The sequence below is a fragment of the Ambystoma mexicanum genome, chromosome 5q (assembly GCF_040938575.1).
Source record: "Ambystoma mexicanum isolate Mex_15411 chromosome 5q, UKY_AmexF1_1, whole genome shotgun sequence".
Taxonomy (NCBI): Eukaryota; Metazoa; Chordata; class Amphibia; order Caudata; family Ambystomatidae; genus Ambystoma; species Ambystoma mexicanum.
This window is the reverse complement of record NC_090933.1, coordinates 797933229-797957386: the sequence shown is the minus strand read 5'-3', so window position 1 is coordinate 797957386 and position 24158 is coordinate 797933229.

The following is a 24158-nucleotide window of genomic DNA, read 5'->3' as shown; positions in this document are numbered from 1 at the left end:
GGGCTTGATTAGCCACAGGGAAACTTACTTGGGCAACATACTTTCTAAACACCAAACATACAAAGAGAAAGACTGGTGGACCAGCCTGATGAGTGGGGAGAAAACCAACTGGGTGATGGCAGGGGTATCCTTCTTTCATACAGATTTTTTCGAGAGACGTCCAGAGGAAGAAAGTGGGTATAAATGTACTGGATAGACTCTTGGACATTTAAGATGAAACTGGAAAATGAAGAATGAATATGAAAATGTTTGTACTTTATTGGAACGAGGTCTTGTAAAAATTGTAAACCAATTAAACAAGTAATTTAAAAAAACAAATCTGTCGGACGTTGTATTCACATGGTTATCCACTTACTTTAATACAGCAACAACCTCACGAAATTTGTGCATTTACACAGTAGTAGTTTCAAAAACCTCACCCATGACATCAACCACCATCCAAAACTTGTATATTTGAGCATAGCCACTTGCATGACCAGATACTCTATCAGAAATGGCAACTTTTGCCAGCTCACCAATAAACTGCTGATCTTTTTGAACTCTCGTGTTCTTCTCTGGGCATATCATCAAGAGAAGAACCCATGTGACTCCTCGCTTAAGTCTGAGGCTTTGAATACCAACTGTTTTTTTTGGGAAAACCACAATTTGGGACATTCCCATGATTAATTGGCAGATTTAAAACAACATTGTGGAAGGATATCATACATACACTGGACAATATATTGCATTAAATGCCTCCTCTATTTGCGATACTGAGAATGCTTTGTATTGTATTCTATGGGCCTCATTACGACTCAGGCGGTAAGGGGTTAACGGCAGCGTTAACAGCGCCGCCCCTTACCGCCTGAGTACGAGATCCCTTAGCGCCATGGCGCTTTTAACACCTGCTTTTAGCAGGTGTTAAAATCCATGGCGCTAAGGGACCATGGAGTTAATTACGCCACCGTAATTTACGGTGGCGTAATTAACGCCTTCCCCACTCCCATTATGCCCTATGGGGCAAAAATGGGAATGGGGAAGGGTAAATGGGGATTGGGGACTTACCGCCCCGCCAAGGTCGGAATGGGGCGGTAAGTCCGCCAACCACCATGGCGTAAACGTAGTTTACGCCATGGTGGTAAAGTCACGGCCCAGGCGGTAACTTACCGCCTGGGTCGTAATGAAGCCCTATGTCTCTGTGGGATGTTTTATGATGAACAAACTACACTTCTTGGGTTTCAAAGTTTCCATGAACGTTGTTATGGAGAGAATCTTCTGCATGGGCACTTTTTGCATCGCCATAGGAATAGTGCTGAATAATGCACATTTGAAAGACAGGACTCTCTTCTGTAGGAAAAACAGTCTCATGAAGGATTCGTGATAAGGGTTAATTCCCAAAGCTGTGTTTAGGCTAAGTCCAGCCCGTGCCTGAAAATGGCATTAATCCATTTGTAAATTATTTCAGCCCCGCAAAAAAAAATAAACAGTGGAACCGCAACGTATTTTTGTATAATTTAAGCGCGAATGGCACATATTGCACACACATACAATCCAAGCACATCTGTACAGTTGTGTTTTCTAGTACACGGCCACTTTTGTTCTCGGATGAATGCGGCGTAAACGGGATGCACGCCCATCAGTCATAACTTGCTGGGTATGCACAGATCTGTTACTGTGCTTCTCCCACACTTAACTTACATCCGAGGGCTCTAGATATGCTACTGTTCATTTCCTGCATCTAAACTAAACCCAGAGGGTGTAGGAATAAATGCATACGTTCTGAGGAAAGTTTCAGAAAATGCAGCAACATTGTTAGCATGCATCCGTTGCTCAACCATAGCTCGGACATGTTTGTGCATCGCCAACATAGTTACACATTGCGATCTTTCTTTGGCACACATTATGCACGCTGTTGTTTTTCACCGGCATGCACACGACTTTGTGACTCGTCACCGTGGTGATTTGCTTAACACCTAAATTATTGAAAGAAACATATGAGAGAGACTGTGCAATTATACATACATCATTCAAACGGCTGTCTCTCACTGTGGGCCTTTGTCCTCCATCCGCCTGAAAAACATCACACGTTTCAGACATAACAAGGTTGAAATGTGCAAAGAAAGGTGTCGTGTTGGGTCAGAATATTAACGAAACTGCGATCCGCATTTCTCACACATTAACGCAACATGTAGCCAACGCTTGGAAAAGTCGAAATGAAAAACACAGAATAAAAAAATCCTTCCATGATTCCATTATGAAACTCCTCCGGCTAGATGGTCTCTCTGTTGGGTATTTTGAACAGCACAATAACACGAAATCCAATAAAGGAAAATGTTAATACAGTGGTATTGAATATTTATTTAATTGCATTTTTAAAATGATGTTTCAAGAACTGCCTGAAATGAAAGATGTCTGCATTCTAAATTAGCTTGGATTTGGTCCAAGAATTTTAAATTGGCTCAGATGTTTTTCCTTGACATTTGAAAACAACTCCAGTGTGGCGAGAAGTGGCGCAGATACGTATACTTGAGTGTATCAAAAAATAAGATTAAATGAGCCTTCCACACGAAGCTACGTTTGTTTACTGGATTTTGAATGTCTTGGTTTGTAAAGTGTTCTCTCCGGATTAACGTTTTGATAACAGTATACTCAGGCATGTTAAATAGTACACTGAGCCATTTAACGAGGTCTTTGGAGAAATTATTTAACAAGCAGTTTAGAGCAATAGCACACAATAAATGAATGTGTAGGGAACTTGCATTACATTTAAAGACGCGGACCTCCATCGTTTATGAGTAATATTTTTCATGTTTTTATTTAGTTGATTACTTTTCTGTTTTGTGTCAGATGGACAAAATCCAGAGGTGTTCCTATGTGCTTTAACTACAACATTGGTGTGAAAGTGACAGTAATGAAATCCCACTACTCTGTTGCACCCGCAAGTGCCTAGACGTGATCCAGTTCACAGCGTATGCTATGAAAAAAATCCACTCGTTGCCAAGAACTCCTGAAAGATTGCAGCCAGGAATGTATATCATCCAGTTGCTAATGTGTTTATGTTCCCAGTTTCAGGGATATGGCACTCAGTTGCTTGTTTATTCAGGCTACATTCTCAGTGATAGAGCATCCAGCCCTTTCTTCTTAGAGAGATATATAGTGTCCAGGCAGTGAGGGCCTGATTCACAAAAGCATTTTTATAATGGTGCAATCCCATAGGAACACGCTCTCTGAATCAAGCCCTCAATATTTAATCTTGCTTCGGTTGGGCGCAGACAAAATGTTTACTTCTGTCTCGCAGGGGTGAGGGCACACACTCAATTTTAAGTTACTCCTGTCTCTGTGGCAGGGACGTCATGTCACCAAAATGGCAGGGGTAGCAGAAATGACATCACATGACTCTTGACCCTCTGATGGCATCACAGGAAGTGATGTCATTTGACCCCACCCGAAGTGATTTCGCGGGAAGCAATTGAACAAAACCTTTCACCAGTTGATAAAACAGGATGTGAAATCACATAGCATTGTACACTATGAAAAACATGGTTACGATGTCACTATAATGTGATGTACATTTCATACAAGAATGGATCGCCATATGTATCATTAAGATTAGTGTGTATAGGCCCATATTACCAAATTACTGTGAATGCTAGCAGAAGTCCATGAGCAAATGATAATGATGTGTTATTATATAGTACTTACGCTTAAGCGCTTTATATAGAAAAAATATACACCCAATATCACCCAACCTGTGTTGGTACTCATTTATCAACCTCAGAAGGATGAAAGGCTGAGTTGAGACATTTTAGAACGGACTCACCCTCTGAAGAGTGCCTGAAATAAACCTTTAATGAGGCTGGCAATTATTGTATAGAATTCCAGAAGACACATTCATTGGTATTCCTATTCTTTCTTATTTAGGGTCAGTGCTGAAAGTGTTATGGCATTCCTGTTCTTATTTTTCTTGTTTTCTTTAAGGGGCCTGAACAAGAAAGCCAGCCACTCATGAAGTAAAGAGCCACATGGTGCTGGCCACAGCCCAGGAGCTTGCATTACCAAAAAAAATAAATAAAATAAAAAAAATAATATTTTTTTTCCTTTTTTTAGAGGTCGCAAGTGAGACCACAGAGGTCGCAAGGGAGACCTCAGATGTCACAGTTGCGACCTCTGGCGACCCCTATATGACGTCCCTGCTCTGTGGGTTGAAGGCATAGCCTGTATTTTTTGCATCTCTCCTGTCTCATAAGGATCAGGGCACAGACTGAATGTATACATCTCTCCTGTTTTACAGGGGTGAGGACACTCACTCAGGTTTTATAGTTCTCTTGTCTCACAGGCACACACACAATCATTTCATCTTGCCTGTCTTGCAGGGATTAGGGTGACACACTCAATGTATGCACCTCTCGAATCTTACAGTTGTGTCAACGCAGCCCCGCATTTCTTTGTCTCTTCTGTCTCGGAGGGGTAGGGCATACAAGCAATATTTATATCTCCATTATCACACAGGATTGTGGACACCTATCTCACAGGGGTAATTCTGTACATTACATGTTTTCAACTTTCCTATCTTGAAGGGGTAAATGTCTGCACAAAATTGTAGGTCTCTTTTAGGAGACATGACCCCGAAAGACAGGCGTTTGCTTGATGAACGAATGTCAAATCGGTCACTCATTGAAAAACATAACTTGTCTCTCAAACATCGTGACATATTACTGTTTCTTCGATTAGGACAGAACATTGTTCTTATTGACAGGCTCTTCCAATAGACAAGCGAATGGTGCACCACCTATCTGAAAGATTACAGGGCAAAAAAAAGTGTCAGTGAGCACCATTGTGAAGAATTGCCATCTGGCAAGGTTGCAAAGCCCTATTTTTTCTATTTTTTATAATGAAATATTTCAATATCAAAAAAGAGTAATCTGCTAACAATATTCCCCTTTTCCATCAACTCCATATCAAACACATAGTGCACTCTCGCCCTGCCGCATCAGTAGCCCGATTTGCAGCACCTGCTCCAATTTTTTTATATTTTTATTGGGTGGTCCCCTTCACCAATCCCCCATTCCCAATTATTTACCTGTACACCACCCTGACCTACACTTATATCCTCCCAAAAATAGTTGTAAGATTTTTTTCAGCGAAAACAAATTATTTCAGCAAAAACGGGAAGTAAAGAAAAAACGGCAATGAATGAACATCATACCCTCTTGAACGGCGCAGAGACAGCAACATCCCTATGGTGCAGATACAGCATTTACGATATACCCCCTGTAGCAAACACTGTGATTATCATAAGTCCCCCATGCTGGTGGCACAGTCAAATTTAAATAAAAGCAATACCTGCATTTAGGTAAAGTGCATGGTACTACTTAGGATCACAACTGTGGGATGTATTGACCCACTCTACTATACTATGCGGCATCGCTCTTCTATGTATATTGCAAGAAACAGAAAAAATGGCTGCAAAACTTTTGTGTGTGCCAAAACCTCCAAAACCGCATTCTTCAACACACAAAAAGATAGCTGCACAACCTGCCACCCATGGTGCATGTGTGGAGGATAAGAACACAGGCTACAGAAAAAGGGCCAGTGGGCTCCATGACGAGAAACATAGAGTGCAGAGGGAAAAGCAGTGCTTTGCAAGTGAAACTCCAAAATTCACCTGTAAATGACATTAATTTTGCTGCTAAAACTCCAAAATGCCTGTAAACAACACTTCCCAAAACTCAATATCTTGCTTGGTGCTAAAGTCCAGTTAACCTAAGGAAGCACTCTGAAAGTACAAAGTCCTGAAATGTTAAGAGCAACAAAAATGTGCAGCAAAACTGGATTGCCTGTGAATGACAGTTCCTGTCAAAAATCTGAGTGCAGCACACTGGGCTACCTTTGAATGACAGTTCCTGTCAAATGGGCTCTCCTGATGAAACTTTAAAGTTATTTAAACTAAAAGTCTGCCGGATTAGCAAATATAAAAGGATTGTTGCTGAAAGAAACACATATTTCAGTTGTTTTTGATCCCACAGGTTTAAATCAAAGAAAGAAATGTATCTATGTAATTTGATGCAACATGTTTGTTTTCTGCAGGAGTTCAAATCAAGAAATTAAGAATAAATTGGCCTGGCTGGGCTGCAAGAAGTGGAAAACCAGGTTTCCCCCAAGGGGAGGGCATTCTTCTCAGCAGATGCTAACTGACAAATGATAATTGTGGGGTAGGGCAGACTTTTGTCTGCAGCCAGAGACTGAACAATGGCAGATTTTCCAAGCCAGGAAATGGATGTGTCAAGAGGTTGTAAACTTGGCTTGCAGAAGGTTCCCAAAGGTGGGTCTACTCCTTGAGCTACAGGGAGAGACAAGAGGCAGACCATTTGCTGCTAAGAACATGTAATGAACAATTTTTAGAGACTCATAACTTGTTATCAGAAATGGTGAAAAATATCAAAAGGGCAGATTTGTTAGTCTAATTTTTGGCACTACATTTCAAGATGTAGTGGAATTGTGTAACATATTCTGAACAGGAATGGCGATATATGTGATTTTATGGGAACTGTATTTATGCTATAATTCTTAAACTTTGCACACACATTCCTATGGTAAACACACATAATGGTCAAAATTTGGAGAACATTTGGAAAATGTTTTCATGGTGAAATGGACAGAATGCTTCAAAAAGGCAAAACAAGATCTCCCAGCTGTGGGATTTTGATGAACAGATACTCCATAAAATATGGAATACTTGTATGTAATTTTCATAGAGGTTACAAATGTATAACTATGTATTTAGGAAAAATTTTGATTTTGATACTAGTGGCTAGGGGAGGTTTCTAAGGACTGTAAAAGCCCAATCATAAATGTGACATCATCCATCCGTGATCCAATCACTCAGATGCAAGGCAGAGATGAGGCTCTGATCCAATCCCCGTCCACAGGGGCGAGTTTAGTTAAGCCGGCCCATACACCCATTTTTGTGATGTCACTTGAAAGGATGAATAGAGAAAGCTGACAACACATAGAGACTCACTCTTCTGATTCCAGCGGAGCACTCTGATCCAGCATTCAACATACAGCCTTCAACATCCTTCCAGATGCCAAGGACCAGGCCAAGCAGTAGCTGAACCATTTTCAGTTAGGCCTCAATTCTCAAAATAATCCTCACAACCCAGTGTAGTGCTGTGGTGTGAGCAAGCATCCTGAAACTAAGATCCTGCCATAATGCTCGCCAGATGAAATTGCAATTCCGCTGATCTAAAATATCCAGAAAAAATAGGGGCAGATCCTGTGCGGTTCCGCTGACCGGCCTAGCCAATCCAGTCCCGTGCCTAATGTGCTGTCTTTCCTGGATAGATCCAATCCATTGACCAGAACTGTGACTATCCAAAATCTTAAAATCCCAATGGATTGTGAGTATTAATAGGACGCTAGAGAACTACTGCGTTCCATTCTGATCTCTGAACTATCACTACTTTCCCAGCCAGTAACATTGTCAAAATCTTACGGCCATCTTATTCTGGCTAGTTGCTAAAGCGCCATTTTCATAGTCATCTTTATTTGTGTAACTCTGATCCATAAATCCCACTTTGAGTGTTTGGACTGGTGCCGCCGGGGAAGGTGATGGGGATCTGTTTCTGAAGGCATGAATCAGTCTTAGCGCTTACTTCATCTCGATTTAGTTGACTAGCCTGAAAGCTCTAGCCTTGAAGGAAAGCATAAGCCATATTTTCTGATTCTAAACTGAAGTCTGTGTCCAAATTTGTGTCTTTACTTTTGAAAAACACCTCTCACTAAAACCCCTATAACTCCCTCAGTTTTTAAGATAGAAGCGAAATGTCAACTCCCACTTGTACCTAACATCCTTAGCTACCTCTACAACTCAAAATCGCAAAACAGTGCGATGGACCAGTTATATCAAAAATAACAGAAGTAAAAGTTTGCCGCAAATTGACATTTGGAAAAGTTTTTACATGTGTCAATTTATCTTTAAATTATTTCCCACTTGGCCTTTGAGATCCCAACTGTTTCCTTTTGATTAAATCATTGCTTGTGTTTGCTTGCATCTGTTCAAACCGTCTCCTGTAGGAATTTATCATAATTTAAGCATTTTGAACATATTGGGCCTCATTATGAGTAGGGCGGTAAGGGATACCGGGCACCGGTAAGGAGACCGGTGCCGGTAATCCCCTACCACCCTATTCCGATGTCCCTTAGCGGGGACCGTAAGGAACATGTGGTCAGACCACACATCCCTTATGGGTCCCGCTAAGGGACAAGGGCTCTAATAACGGGCTTGCACGTCACGAGCCCGTTATTAGCGCCCTCCCCATTCTCATTGAGCCCTATGGGAATGGCATGTTCAATGGGGATTTAACGGTCCCGCCAGAATCGGACTAGACCGGTAAGTCCCCATTGAACTACACCGGTGCCAGACTCGTTATTGGTGGCAGCCATGGCGCATGTAATAGCACCATGACTACCACCAATCTCGGAATGAGGCCCATTGTATGTTTTTGCTCAGCAAATTTCAAAGCCACACTGACAGTTGAAAAGTAAAATCCGTTTTTCTCTTGTGTTTAAAGGGGGAAGGTGGGAGTGATATTATGTTTGGTCTGTATTATTCCTGAATACCTGCTCTCTCCTCACATCTATTTAAATTGCCTATTGGTGGGTTGAGGGGTCCTGCAGGGGGAACTAGTGCATTAAAGATATTATTCCTTGTTGCTGTCACCCCATTGGTGATTGTTGTTACCTATTAAACATAAATTGTGATTTTAAATTCTAAATAAATAAACAAATAATTATCCTTACAACTAGCCTGATTCCTGGTTCAGTGTAACCTGGGGGGGTATTGTGAGAAGGGTGTGATATGAGTGGTACATCATTCAGAATATTGAACTTATAGATAATAATAAATAAGGGTTTCATTTGCACACTAAATGCTGGGCGAGACTTAGGCGTGCGCTTGATTTAATCACTTACACAACCACCACATTGCTGTTAAATTCTGAGGGTGCTATCCAAATGGAGTAATCAATGGCCCTGGAAGTTTCCCTAAGCATTATGTCGATTCCTACTTAGTTACAATCTTTTCTGTCTTCAATCCAGTTTGCGATGAAATTACTATTAAAACTGTGTGTCCGCATACACATAAACATTTTGCACCCATCAACACATTACCAGAGGAAGAACAAGTCCTTCCAGAGAACTCGCTGTCGTGCCCCAATTTGAACTCACACGTGGCTTTTCCCACCGCAGAGGCGCATGAGGCTACTTTAGAAACTTCAGCAATCTTTTTCTCTAGGAAACAACATCGGATGGCAAGACGGGCTGCCACTCGCAATATTCCTTGTGAGGTGGCTCCCTCTAAGAGGGCATGTAGGGCAAAAAAACGTTTAAGTAAGGTGGTGGACAGTCTCCCCAGTTGAATAATTCCTGACAACATTGTTTAGGCTGCAAATGTCTGCATTGAATATCAGGAATCTAACTTATAAGAGAGCTCTGAGCAAACCGTGGCTAATTATTGGCCTCATAATAGGCCTCCTAAAAAATAACACTTAAGATTCCTGGCCAAAAGGAGGCAACTAGTGCTAATGTACCCTTCCTAACAACAGCAAGGAGAGCAAAGTCTGTATCATACAAAATCTTAATCAAAAACCCAAAATAAGTAGTTAACAAGGTTGGTCTTTTTAGCAAAACTCCACTTAATACCGCAACTATGGTTGTTGCATACTGAGGACTTTGAGTAATTTGAGCCGCTGAAAGGAAATAATCCAAATGTATCTGCAATTCATTGCAAATGTCTGGCTACAGCATAGTTGTTACGAAAACATCTTGAAGCTATGCGGCCACAGGGATCGAACTTAGTGGAGATAAACATGCTCCCTGGGGTACACTAATGTCCAGGAATATCCAGGGATTCACTCATCTTTTATCGCCTAATGGTTCACTGCCATATGTAACTAACCATACATTTTTCTTAATACAGAAACTTGGTTAACTTCTCCCATTGTCATAGATGGGTATACTATACATCAGTCGCCAGGGCCTCTGGGTAGACTTTATGGGGGCTTAGTCACGGGGGTTATACATTCACTAAAATCCTGTAAGATTAGTCCTAATCATTTTGAATACATATTAGCACTGGAAGTTGTTATCCCTGGCAAAGCCCTGTATGATAAAGTACTTTTGTTGAATGTATAGAATCCCCCAGGTGCAATTAAGTGATAACAGACAAATTATATGAATTGTTTGTCAGCTATGCAGACGACCTAGCTGACAAAGCCATTATTATTGGAGGAGATGTCCATTGTCATGGTGTTGGGGGAGAAGGCACAGTTCGGAATCCTCATCTACTACCAAAAAGTATTATGATGCAGAATTGCCTAGATAGGGAGGGATCTGGTTATGTGGATTTCTTTACTTGCTGGGAACTAGAGATTGTAAATGGTTGTACAAATAGTGACAGTCCGGCAATTACACATGGACTGGTAACAAGTCAGTGGCTACTCTTGACTATATATTCACACGTTGTGAAATGGTCCTAAAGACAGAAGATCTGGCTATTAGCCCACATTCTTGAAGTGACCAGGAAGCCCTAATTCTTATTTGTAGTAGCCCGTCCCGGAATGTATAGTAAAACCGAGGAGGATCTCATGATTAATCACTCAGGCAATCAAATTATATGGTCCGAGAGTAATGTTAATAAAGTAAAGAAGGTAATTATCAACAAGATTCCATCAATCTCTCAGGTGTTCCAGGACATGTTGCCTGATGAGATTGAAAGCTGGAACTTATCCTTCTCAGGCACACATGGTACAATGAATGCCAGAATGGCATCTAGGGATCAGGATTCGCACACTATGTATGACAAAACAATTAGATATGCGTAACGCAAGCTCTGGGTGATCTCTGGAAAGCTAACCTGATAAGTCGCTCTAAGAGGAACTATTTGAAAAAAGTAAGAAAGCTAAAAAATAGCTATCGTAATTGGTTGAAAAAGTGGAGGAGGTCAAAGAAAGACACCTTATGCCAACAAATGGTGAGCACACTTTGCAGAGCAAGTTCACATAGTATCTGGTCCCTCCTTGGAGAGACAAAAAGTAGCAGAAATCAGGCCTTAATTAACCCTATTAGTGCCCATACATGGGTGACCCATTTAACAAATTGTAATTCTGTACAGCCTATACATCATCCTACCCTGGTAGATCTTAAGCCCGCTCATCCTCCTTTTATAGTGGATGCAGTAATTATAGCGAATAAAATTAAGAGTCTGAAATCTTTGAGGGTGCCAGGCCTGAATGGGTTGGCAAACATGGCCCTTAAGAACAATCCCCAATTCTGGTCCTTCCTTTTCAAAGAGCTATTTGATAAAGTGTTCTTGGAGGGGGAGATTCCAGTTTCATTGCAAACATTGATACTGGTTCCTGTGCATAAAAAGAATAGTAAAAACTACCCAAACAATCATCGTTTGTTATTAATTTTGGACTATTCTGGAAAACTGTTTGCATCATTGCTGTTATATGAGTTCCAGGCATGGGTGGAACAAGTGGGTATCTTTGATAGATACCAACGTGGATTCAGGGCTAATTATTCTTCTTACATTGGACTCCTTAGTTGTGCTTGCATGTAGCCCTAATAACCCTCCGCTGTATACCCTTTTTGTAGATTTCAAAGCAGCGTTTGCCATAGTGTGCAGGGAACATTTGTTGAATAAACTGAATCTACTGGGCTGCTCTCCTGAAATACTGTATTATCCGAAATTACTACATAGTAATAATACAGTTTGCCTAAGACTAGATGGTAAGGGTAATATGACTGTACTTGTTAGTCAAAATTGGGTAGTAAAGCAGGGATGCATTACAGCGCCCCTGTCGTATAACCTTTTGGTGTCAGACTTGCCAGTTACTCTGGCAAAAGTTTGAAATAGGCCAGCTAAAATTGACACCACACACTGCACAGTATTGGCTTATGCCGATGACCTCATCCCATTGAGCCACACCTACAGTGGTATCCAATGTACAGCTGAAGCATTGTGGGCTTAAGCTGACGCAAATGGCTTGCAAATTAACAGGGACAAAAATGTGTCACCTGACCTCGGCACCATATTCAGCATGTAGAAATTGCTTATGTGTCAATTTATAGATATCTGGGGGTCACGGTTTAGCTCTTGCATTGCGATACGGAAAAAGATTGCTGCGCAATTGACTGCATCGGTCTCTCAGTTTTCCAAAAGAAGAGGAGGTAACTCTTTGATGGGAGCGAGACATCTGTATCGTCAGTGTTTGGTTCCTGCTGTAACCTACGGGCTTTAGTCTTTCATTGGGATTGATTTTAAATGGTTACAGTTGGTTGAGGGGAAGTTTTGGAGGAAGATGCTTGGATTGCCAAACTGTGTCCGAATGGCTATAATCAGGCTTGGACTTGGATTTCTGTCTTTGAAATCCCTGGTATTAAAAAAGAGAGCATTTCTGTGTGTCAAGATGTTGACTGGTCCTGCGAACCCGTTGATGACTACCTTAGGCAAAGCAGAAATTAGATCGCAGTTGAAGTCACCTCTTAGCAAGAGTATGAAAAGGGGGGATGACTATGCTAATATGAGATATTCCTTAGGGAATCATATAGAACTTTGGGACATGAGTGAAAATACTCACCATCTAGAATTATTAAAACCCTATTCCTTTATCCCAGACATCTTGTATATGTTTTAGAAAGCCTAGCCTTATTTAAATATAAGTCCCTCTCGCCATCTTAGAAGGTTCATCTTCCTACTTTGAATTAACCAACTACCGATATTGAGTGTAGTGGGTGCAGCACTCTCTGTCCATGTGCAAGATCAATTTTGCTGTATCTGCTGTAACAAAGCGCTGCCGGAGACGGAAAACATGTCTTGATTGAGTGCCCTTGCTTATGGACGGTGTACACCTTGCATTTAGGCAGGCGTATATCAACTATGGAATATTCATTTTTATACCCTCTGTGTGGACACTGATAATGGCTGGTGAGATGTTATATATTTATGGCAGCAGCCATTCTATTCAAGTATAAATATTGGTTGAGATATTGCATTTCATGTTGTATTCAAACTCAAGTTCTAGTCCTGAAATGTTAAACCCCTTGGTGATCTATGGATTTGTAAACTGCACTAACTTTAAATATTGGACTGGACACTTTAAACTTTAAACACTGGACAGGTGACGCCGGGCAGAGTGGAACACAAGCGACACCCATGGAGATGGAGACATCAACCCCAGCCAATCCTAACCAACATTCTCAACCGCCCCTTAGCTGATACTAGGTACCACTGGGTTGTGGAACTGTCAAGATACTACCAATCACCACACTATCTGAGGTGTGGACACTGGCAGGTGCACTGGCCATATAAGTGGGAGTGAGGAACATGTGGGGCTGTTGGCGAAGCTGGTGGAGGTGGCAGCAAGATGTTAAAGGGGCCTTGAATGCAGAACGGGCACAGACCTATCCAGAGGCAAACGCATCCCATCTGGTTGGATTACGCAAGCCCAACTCCTCAATTCAGAATAGAGATGCCAACTAACCAATTTCCTCCTCTACATGCACCTCTCAAACTCCAAACCAAGCACAACCACAAACCTACAGCACAACAAACCACACAAACTTCACTACAATGCAACAACAAAACAAAAAACATACCTAGACTCGCACACCAGTACACGATGACTACCGGTCGCAAACACCCCAGGCCCAGCCAATGGCCCCACCGGGCTGAGACCGCCAACCGCCCATCACTGCACTCTTGCACTTTTCCAGACTCCTCCCACTAACTCACCCTCCCTCCCTCTTTCAGAGCCGCCAGAGCATCAGGGGACCACTCGGGTGAAGATATTGCGCGGTACAAATGTCTTTTAACATTAACATTAACATTAAAATGCTGATCTCTCCTAATGTGGAACAGTAGTAAATGGTGCCGGACCATATTGCACCACTGAATTTATGTCAGGTCCAAGGAATTAGCCATATAATGGGCTGCTATCTGGGGTAGATAAATGACTTATTGGTAGGGTAGTGTTAAGATGTAGGAGCATGGATTCAAATGCATTGAAATTTTAAAGAAGAAAGAGATCTCTCCTCTATGTCCTCTCCACTTCCCCCCTAAGTAGTTATGATGATGATTACCAACTGAAATTGCTGATTCTCTCTTTTTCATTATGTGTTTTTACCCTTAAGTGTTTAGAGATATGAATTATGCATTTTAAATTGGGATTAGTTCATCGACAGTACAAATACAGCTAAGATACGAGACCAGAAGCTTGTTAAAAATGGGCTACGATCCAATAGAAAGATACCACTAGAAAGATTAAGGGACTGATCCCAGCAAGTGGCATATCGCAAACACCTCAAACTTATGCGGCTACGGACAACTGCTACGGTAACAAGAGAGTAGAGAAGATCCAAAGGGATCTTTGCAACCAAACCAATACAAGTAGAGCGCTGGAACCTACAGGGGAACATCAGAAAATTAAAGCCAGAAGATGGTGATCAAAAGGAAGACGTAGTTGGGTTAAACCAACTTGTGATAATAGACAGAACGTGGAACAACACGACAGCAGGGGACCCCTTACAAGTCCGCGGAAAAACACCAGAACAACACCCCAAGTGACGAGGAGGAAACCCTCCATCGGGGACACCAGCGGAAAGAAATCTTGAATACAAAGTCTATGGTCTTGGCTTCCGAAAGTTTTGTCAATGCGGCAGAAAAAATTGCAATCCCCGACTCCCGAGTAAAGCAAGCCAGAAAACATAACCCCTGACGAAAAAACTAAACGAATAAGGCTATGCTCGTGGAACACAACGGGTCACAGCCACTTGACAGCTACCAGCGACATAAACCTTGGGAACTACGAGGTCCTCTTTCTCCAAGAGACTTGGTTGACCAACGCTCTGACGCTAGAAGGGTACGAAATATTTTTATCTCCAACAAAAATAGGACCGATGGGTCGTCTGTCATCAGGATCCTGACCGCCATACGTCACAGCTGCGGCATCTCATCAGCGAAAGCCCTAATTTGCAATCATGCATTATTGATGATCAAGGCGGACTGGTCATACCCAGAAAAAGTAATCGACAAAGAAACAAAGACAGCAATAGTTGTCTTAAATATTTACTGGAATCCAGCAACAACTGAAACCATCCAATTCCTAGACATGGTGGAAAACGCAATTGATGAAGCAACAGCGGTACACCTAGTTCCGCATGTGCTTGTATGTAGCAACCTTAACTCAATTTGCAAAAAGAAAACCAAAAGCCAGGTCCCAGTTCCCAGCTAAAAAAAGATTTGGCGACAGACATAAGAGCAATGGCTTGGGCGAACTTAATGTCATCATGAGAGCTCATGAGAAGAGGATTTGATTAAGTTCATTACTTGGCTAAACTAGCAAGCCCCGACCATAAGATTCACTATGCATCCAACATAGAAAAGATTCCATTCTTAGACCTTATTATCTTGAAGACACCTAACAACACCTTGGGGACAACTCTTTATAAAAAGCCCACAGATGAGAACACGCTTTTACTGTACAGTAGCTTCCACCCTCTCAGCATGTGTGAGAATTTACCTTATGGTCAGTTTCTCCGGATTAGGCGCAACTGTAGTAATATAGACGACTTTAAATTTAACAGCAATGAATTAAGCAAAAAGCTGAAAAGTCGTGAATACCCTGCGAAAACTATTAGGCAGTCAATGAAGCGTGCGTGAAATATGAACAGAGATGCTTGTCTAACGAAACAAAGAAAAGATGTAGAAGACAGAATTACGTGCATATCAACTTTCTCTCCATTGAGCAATGATCTCAGAAGGATCATCCTCAAACATTGGAAAATTGTACATACAGAAGACTTTAAACCAGGCCCCCCTAAGTTTGCATTTAAGCGCATGACTAATCTGTGTGACAAACTTGTGCATACATATCCGATTGAAAAAAATCCGGTCACGGAACCGACCCAACTGTGGCATCTGCCACCGGTAATAGGCCACTTTAGATGTGGGCACTGCTCGGTATGTCACCTGACAAGTAACATCAAACAGATCGACTCAAAAGGGCGGAATTGGAAATGTAACACTTTTTCAAATTGCACCACAAAGTGGGTTGTCTATGGCATTAAATGCCCTTGTGATCTCCTGTATATAGGGAAGACCAAGAGAGCAGTCAAAATTCGCATTTGCGAACATAGATCTGCCATAAGAAACAACACTGCAGATAAACCCCTGGTGGCCCATTACCAAACTTACCCATTAGGTCCACCATCAATGCAGCCCCATAAGCCTTTCTACCCGAATGTACTTGTCTCACAATCAGATTAATGGAATAATGTCCAGTTAGGGTGCACGCTGATAGACATCACACTTTATTGATGCATTGGCCACCATGGAAGGCGTTCCATATAGGATATGTGGACAATTCCATTTTCAAAGCATCTATCACTATGACACGAATTCTCTATGAGAGATGGTTACACTAAAAAGATGGATAAATACAATGTCACCACAATCTGGGTCTACACACTTAGCATCATGCTTCCTAATAAGGTCCCAAACCAAGATGGTGACGACGCTTAAACACAGGCAGCCTGCACATCTCCCAATGTAAAATGGCAACGACGTTGGCACGTACGTACACGCCAACGCGTCAGCTTTATAAATACAACTCACCAATCCAAGATGGCAGCTGATAACGCATAAGCCGCTGAGAAACAGATGTGCAGGGAGCCTGTCGCTAAGTAAGTAAGAGCGCCACTAAATAAATGCAGCTACTTAGACCATTGTCTAGATGGCCCTCTAATACATCTTTTGTTCACCAGGAGACCTTGTATATTGAAATTACCGCCATTTGTCGGCACTATCGGCACCTCTGCGGACCGAATTCATTGGATGTAGACGCAGAGGCTTTTCTGATTACGCTGTACATGCACTTCAAGTAAGTGGACATGTATAAACAATGATCGGTATAAATGCAGATGATAGGGGAGACATTGACTAAAACTCTGTCTCTCTTTCTCTTCCCTTTCCCTCCCTTTGTCTTATCTGTGTGTGACCCCCACTTCCCTTTGCTTTGTGTACAAACAGCAGTGCAGCTTTACAATCGTGTTGAAGATTAGTTGGCGGAAATTTTTCGCCGCACACACACGATAATTTACAGTGTATGAAGAAGTCTAACACACTGCGGCATCATTAAAAAGGTAAACATGAAATAATAAAAATGTAAAGGATATTAGAAGAGGAAGGAAGAAAATCAATATAACATCCTCTCATTAACTATTTCACAGTACAGAATAAATAATTGAGGCAAAGTGACCACGCCGAAAGATGAATCTAGACTCCCACATGTAGAAAACAGCTATGCAAGTAGCAGGTCAGTAGGGTGTTGGGTGCTTGAAAAAATATGGTCACTTAAACCATAGGCTTTTAACAGTGTGCTATGTGTATTTGTTTGTAGGCAGTGCATGCTGATCACATGATTGCCTGTCTTTGTCTGTGTATTGGATTACACATTGAAAACATTAACAGTGCCCTGAAGAAGGAGATAAACTACACATTTTATATCAAGATACATCAGTTGTGGTGTTTGTCTTTTCTCCCGAAACACAATTTAGTGTAGACGTTCCATGATATTAGAAAGGATGTCATGTTTTCTAAAATCACCTTGATACTAACATCACAATTGCCAGAATAGATAACATTAGAGTCCGACTTGCAAACTAGGTGCTTTTCATTACATCTTAGGAAAATGTACAAGACCGAGGTCTTGACCAAAACTGTGAAACATGTTGCGAGAACGCTGATTTATGATTATTTGTGTCTTTGTGCTTTGTTGTTTTAGCCAGACCACCAGTATATGACTTTGTCAGATGGTCATTTTAACTATTTGAAAATGTATTAAAGATGTTTTTTTGCTAATACCTATGTTCACGTGATCTATGCAAACTAAGTGTATATATTAATCACTTACGAGCACTCTCATCTTTCTGACAGTGTGTAGGGAAGTTCGGTAGCAAGTGGTATACCTTTTGCTTGTGTTTATCATGAGAGCTCCTCAACATGGACGAAGTACTACCAAACGCTGACGTGGGAGCAAAAATCTTCATCAGCAACGATTGACTATATCTTTGCAACACGCAAGTTGGCACAAATAATAACTACATTTGAAGTGATATGTTCGTTTGCAAGCGATCACAACCTATTGATCGTCTCTTAGCCAACAAACCTTGGCATACCAACAAAACTTATAATGTACTTGGAGACAAATAACCAGGGAACAAGATTGAAAATGTCAGTGGAAGCAATAAACGATCTGAAGTCAAAATACCTGGCTCAAAACCACTCGGAGAGCACAAGACAGATCGATTATCTACCGCTTCTCTCGATATTTAAAAAAAAACAGACTAACCGTAACCGAGGAGGTACTCGAAAACATACATATGACAAAACCTTGGCTGAAAAAAGAAAAGAACTGAGGAAAATAAAAAAAGAGGCAAAAAATGTAGGCCCGTTGAAGGCAAACCCGCTTGTCAAAGAAGCCCTGCAGAGGTATAAATCATGGCTCAGAAATCACAGAATAGCTGTATATCAGAAGGACGCAGAAACCATCCAAAGAGCCATTAGCGGGAATACAAGTAGAGATTTTTGGGCTTTCTTGAACTCAGTTATTTCATCAGAAGAAACTTCGATCCTAAACAACATAGGTCAAACCACCTGGGAAAATGTCTTCAGTGCACTGTACCAGTGCCCAGAGAGCACTTTGCACGTAAAACAGCATTCAACTGAGGACAAGTGGGCACGCCTTGACAACATAGCTGAGATCACCTGGACAATAAAGTTCCTTAAGAACTCAAGGGCCCCCGGGCCAGACGGAATTACAAATATGGACCTAAAGGCACATCCAGAAGAATGGGCATCCCTTCTAAGCAAAATATTTCGAAGATGTGCAGAGTTAAAATCCATCCCACCATCATGGAAAGCGGCCACTGTAGTACCGTTCTACAAAAAAGGAAATAAGAGCGACCTGGCCAACTACAGGACAATTGCCTTACTAGACTGCATCAGTAAGGTTTTTAGAACCATGCTCCTAAACAACTTTAAGGTCTGGGCCAAAGGGGCTCTGTGCAAGGATTTTCTACAAACAGGGTTTAAGAAAAACACAGGAACAGCAGCGAACATCTTGACGCTAAACATCCTAAAAAACAAAGTCCTTGAAGGGGGACCTCGAATACTAATCATCTTTGTGGACCTCACACAAGCATTTGACTGTGTAGACAGGTCCCTGCTCTGGAACAAACTAGAGAGGTGGAATTGCCCTGCATCAATACTGGCTCCAATGAAAGCCTTATACTCTGGCACTAATATGCGGGTGCGACTGGACCAACAAGGCTCACTATCATCAGAAATCTTCACCTACAGAAGAGTCAAGCAGGGGTGCCCGTTGGCGCCGGCACTGTTTTTGGCATTTATAGGAGACATCAAAGACCCAGAGATGAAAGTACGTTGTTTTCCTCCTAAGTTGGGTAGAACTCCCATTAACAGATTCCTGTACGCCGACGGCCTTATCCTCCTTGTCTATACATCAATAGGCTTGCAACACTAACTCAGCAGCCTTCAGAAATATATCTCAGCAAACAATCTGGAGATCAACAAAGACAAAACAACATGTATGATCTTGTCTAAAAGTACGAAAAGAAAGGAAAACACCACACTGAGCCTTGATGGGAAAGAAATTGAAAAAGTATGCGAGTTCAAGTACCTTGGAGTCACACTTGACAACACCAAAAACGAGTAAGCAATGCAAAAGTTTTTGAATGAAGAAACTGGAAAGCTAGCTGCCCAAGGCCGTGTGATCAATCGAAAATTTGGCCGCTTTTCATTGATCCCTGTCTTAAATTTCTATAAGATAAAAGTAGTTCCGTCATTGACCTACGGGGCCGAGGCAATGCCAAATATCCCTAAAATACTGTGGCCTAAACTGGAGGCCACATTTTGGAGAAAGGTGTTTGGCCTGCCAAACTGTACTGCGATAGCATGCATCAGGAAAGAATTAGGCCTTTTATCACTCACGGCTACGGTCAAATGTAACACCCTGATGCAGTTCCGAAAATTTCACCTTTCACCTTTCAGAAGAACCCTCAATTTGCAACCTTATCTTACAAGAAACTCTGGGAGACCGATGTAAAATGTTGAACCAGTGGACAAAACAAAATCTGGAAACCTTAAAAGAGGTGGGGATGGACGAAGAAACCTTGAAAATTAACCTGGTGAAAGTTCTGAGGAAGATCAAAGAGCTTGTCTGGATTATGACAGGAGAGCAAGTGGCGGCAAACAAATTAAAGTGCCACCTACCACAAAACCCAAAAAAAACTGAACGAGACTCAACTGCTTGTAAAAAAATTCCCAACAAAACAGGCAAGGAACCTCTTATTGAGAGCAAGGTTCAATTTATTACATACAAATGAAATTCTGACCCTCCGAGGGAAAGCGACCTGCGTAGGATGGAGATTCTGCGACTCGCCAGAGCGGGTGGAGTCGATTTGTCACCTCCTTCTCTCCTGCCCAACAACCTCATCTATGAGAGCTCACTACATAAAACACCTATTTTCAGACTTCGTATTGAGCGACGAAGACCTATGTTGGTCTCGAATGATGATGGGCGACAAAACTTCATGGTTGATAGCCACCTACAAACTTTTGCAGCACATAGAAAAGCCTCTCCTCCTAATAAACCAGTCGACAGACGCCGAAGGTGCACAGACAACACACTTGAGTGCCTGAACTTTGCAGGAACTTTGCAGGAAATCATTTTGAATCCCTCAACTTCGTCTGAACTCTCCTCACCTTTTGTAAGACTTTTGTTTTAGTTAGTTTTATGACAGATAGGGAAAGACTTTTGGATTTTGAACAATCTGATTTGTAACTTCTTTTGTAAAAATCAAATTTGATTAACATACAAAAATAAAAAATAAAAATAAAAATAAATATTGGGATTATCTCATTTAATGTACCGATGTAAGGAAGAAGAATAATGAATGTACTATGAATTGATGATGAATGTGATCTTGAAGCAAGGAGGAGAGTAATGTAATGTAATGCTGCTACTTTATCTCTATGCTAAATTTGTATGCATTGTTCTCTGTTCATCTTTTATTTCTTTTATGTGTAAAGTTTTATGCTAAAACCAAATCACATTAAATTAAAAACATAAATAATTGATTTTGCACATGTGTGAGCTCCTGTAAGGTGATGTGTATTCTGGTCAGCAGGTTGTAGCCTGCCAAATGGCAGGACAGGAACCTGGAGGGTCGGGCCTCCTCTTTGATCTATTTCTGAGGGTAGGTAACCCCTCTGCCTGAGACAGCCACACAACAGGAAACTGTCCTGGGCCTGGGCATCAAGAGAGCATACCTATTCAAAAGGAGTAGCCTCACAGCAGGGTGCTGCTTCCCAACAGTAGTTTGTTCTCAGTGAGACGGGAAGGGGGTGAGATTAAATTAGGTAGGACACTTCCACCAGATTTATTCTCACTGTACCTCTCTCTCTTAGCTGTCCCATTCACTTCCTCTGGAGCAAAGCACTGTGCATATGACATCAAAAGGGCAATGTCCACTTCATCCAAGAGTCAGAATTGGACCCCTAAAGCAGGCTAGCGATTTAGTTCAATCAGCAGAGGACTTTTGCCTTTAAAAAAGGGGTCTCCACCCCTTCAGCAGATTCCCTGAGTTCCTCTCGGGCTCTATACGGCCACAGATTCATTCTGAAAATCTCACTGGACTCCCTTTGATGAGTTGCATTTTCCAAAGCACTCAGCCTGAGTTGAAGAAGGAATCACCCAAAACAGAAGGAAGATCTGTCCCCTACCACTCCAACATCACATTGGGAGTAACCTCTTCTGTGGATCAGGACCTAAAACTGTGCACCATTATCTCCTGAGCAGGAAGAGAAGAGCCTGAGTGGAACCATCCTATCCTTGAGCGCAGCTGAGAGGACCTCACGGAAACCAGAGGACCAGACCAGCCAGAGCTCCCTGATTCTGATGTACTGAACCAGTTCCTCCATGTTCATCGGACCTGGAACAGGAGGAACGTCGATTACACTGGTTACTGCACTCCTCCCCCACATTGAACATTGCCTGCACTTCAAACAGCTTTCATACCTCATTGCGTCCTAGGAAAAGCTTGTCACCTGGTAGGCCCAAAGTGACTGATCAATGGCGTGACCTGACCCGAATCACTGGAGAGTCGCACGCCAACTTTAACCGGGGGTTATGACCATGGCTCGGCCCAGCTAGCCCTTGAACTGCTGCTTCATTGACCAACATCGACACACCCAAGATCACCACCTTGACAACCACTGCCCACTGACTTGAAGTACTGCAGTATCACTCATCGACCTCTCCAGGTGGCTGCAGCTCGATTCGGTCTGGCCAACTGCAAAGCATTCACGCGAACCGCCCGACATTCATCTTTGAGAACCCCCTTCTACCACACAGAGCACCTGCATTTGCCTCTACTCTATGCCTGCTTGCGGACAGGGACTCCACAAACCTATGTGCCCAAACTGAGCCTGATCAGCTCTAATCTACAATTGACCCTAGCTCTGGCTGCATCTGCCCACCACAAACTGAATCCAGATACTGGTGAATATGAGCTACCACCTCTTTCTGCTTGGACCCTAGAGACTGGTTAGATTACGATCAATCCTGTTTTCGTCTAGTAAGATTTTTGCAGCTAGTCTATCATCTACTATCCCCTGGAAGCACACTCAGAGTCCTATTTTCTCCAGTCTGTCGCATCTTCTGCCTTCCCTCGCCCCATGTTACTACAAAAGGCAAAGCATGTATATCTCTTTACTGTCCCTGTATTAACTTTAAGATTGTGTTGTGTTTTGGATTGTAGAAGTGTGAGTGCAGAGTGGGACATTTTACCCCTACTCCTCCTTATAAACCTGCGGAGCAGGATCTAATTTGTCATACTCATATTATTACATTCCTATCCATAAGATTTCCATCCTGAATTCTGAAGTAGGTGCCTGCTTTCAAAATGTCGACCGTAAATTGAATATGATTTCTCCAACACTCGAACAAAATCACAGAAAACTAAATTGAACAATGTTTTTATTCGTTTTTTTGTGTTGTAGAAAAAAGTCATACATTTCCCCCAACAAAAACAATACAAAATCAAAAAAAAAATGTCTTTGAAAGTTCCCTTGTGCCACACCATCACAGCAAAATGTGCTTAGTCTGGTGATTCTCAAACTCAAGCTGTGTACTGCCATTATACAACCTCATGCACCAGTTCTTCTCAGGTGAAAATGTGGCTGCACACTAGGCATAATGTCGTTATCTGTCAAGCAATGCAGTCAAAAGCATTGTGCTCTCAGACATCGACCCTGAGTACCATATTTCATTCAAGTGCACCTGGGATTGGTCTGAACCTTTTTAACAGCATTAGCAAGAATTGGTCACTGCATGGTCAACCCTGTGCTTTCATCAAAATCGTCCTGTTCTCCTGTGCCATCCCTGGCGGCCCCTCCTGCAGTCTCATCGTCATCGCTGGTATGGGGTTGGTGTAGTTGGAACTTTTTGTGCATATCCCTTTGCCAAGTCCACCCGTACTTCAGGAGGGTTGTGTTACTATGTGAATGGCTAGCAGACTGTCTTTGACACTGGGCACGTGGTGGAGGCCACGCATTCACCTCTGCAGATGATGAAACCACATCCAGCACCATAAGGTAATCCCAGACCTAAGTGGATGGTGGTAAAGAGGGATCTGTACTATTGGGAGAACTCCTGCACCTGCTGTGATTCCTAAATGGCTTTTTGACTCCTCCTGAGCAATACGGTACTGGGTGCTTGTAAGATATTTTTGTCTTATTGGGGTAGATTTGAGGTTTGGTGGTATTTTTCTAATGTAAAAATGTCAGCGGTAATTTGGTGGTAAATTAGTCTTGCGTTTACATTGGGTATCTAGTGATGAGCATAGCTTTCTTCCATATATTATAATATCTCCCGGTGGTCTATAGAGAGCCTTGGACCTATGCACAGTTATACCCCACTAATTTTATTTAGGGCGCCATCTACAGTTGTGGCTGGTATCACTAGCTTATCTACATCCAGCAATCTATGCGCCCTTAGGCATCACTGGCTCATGGACGTCCAGCAATCTATATA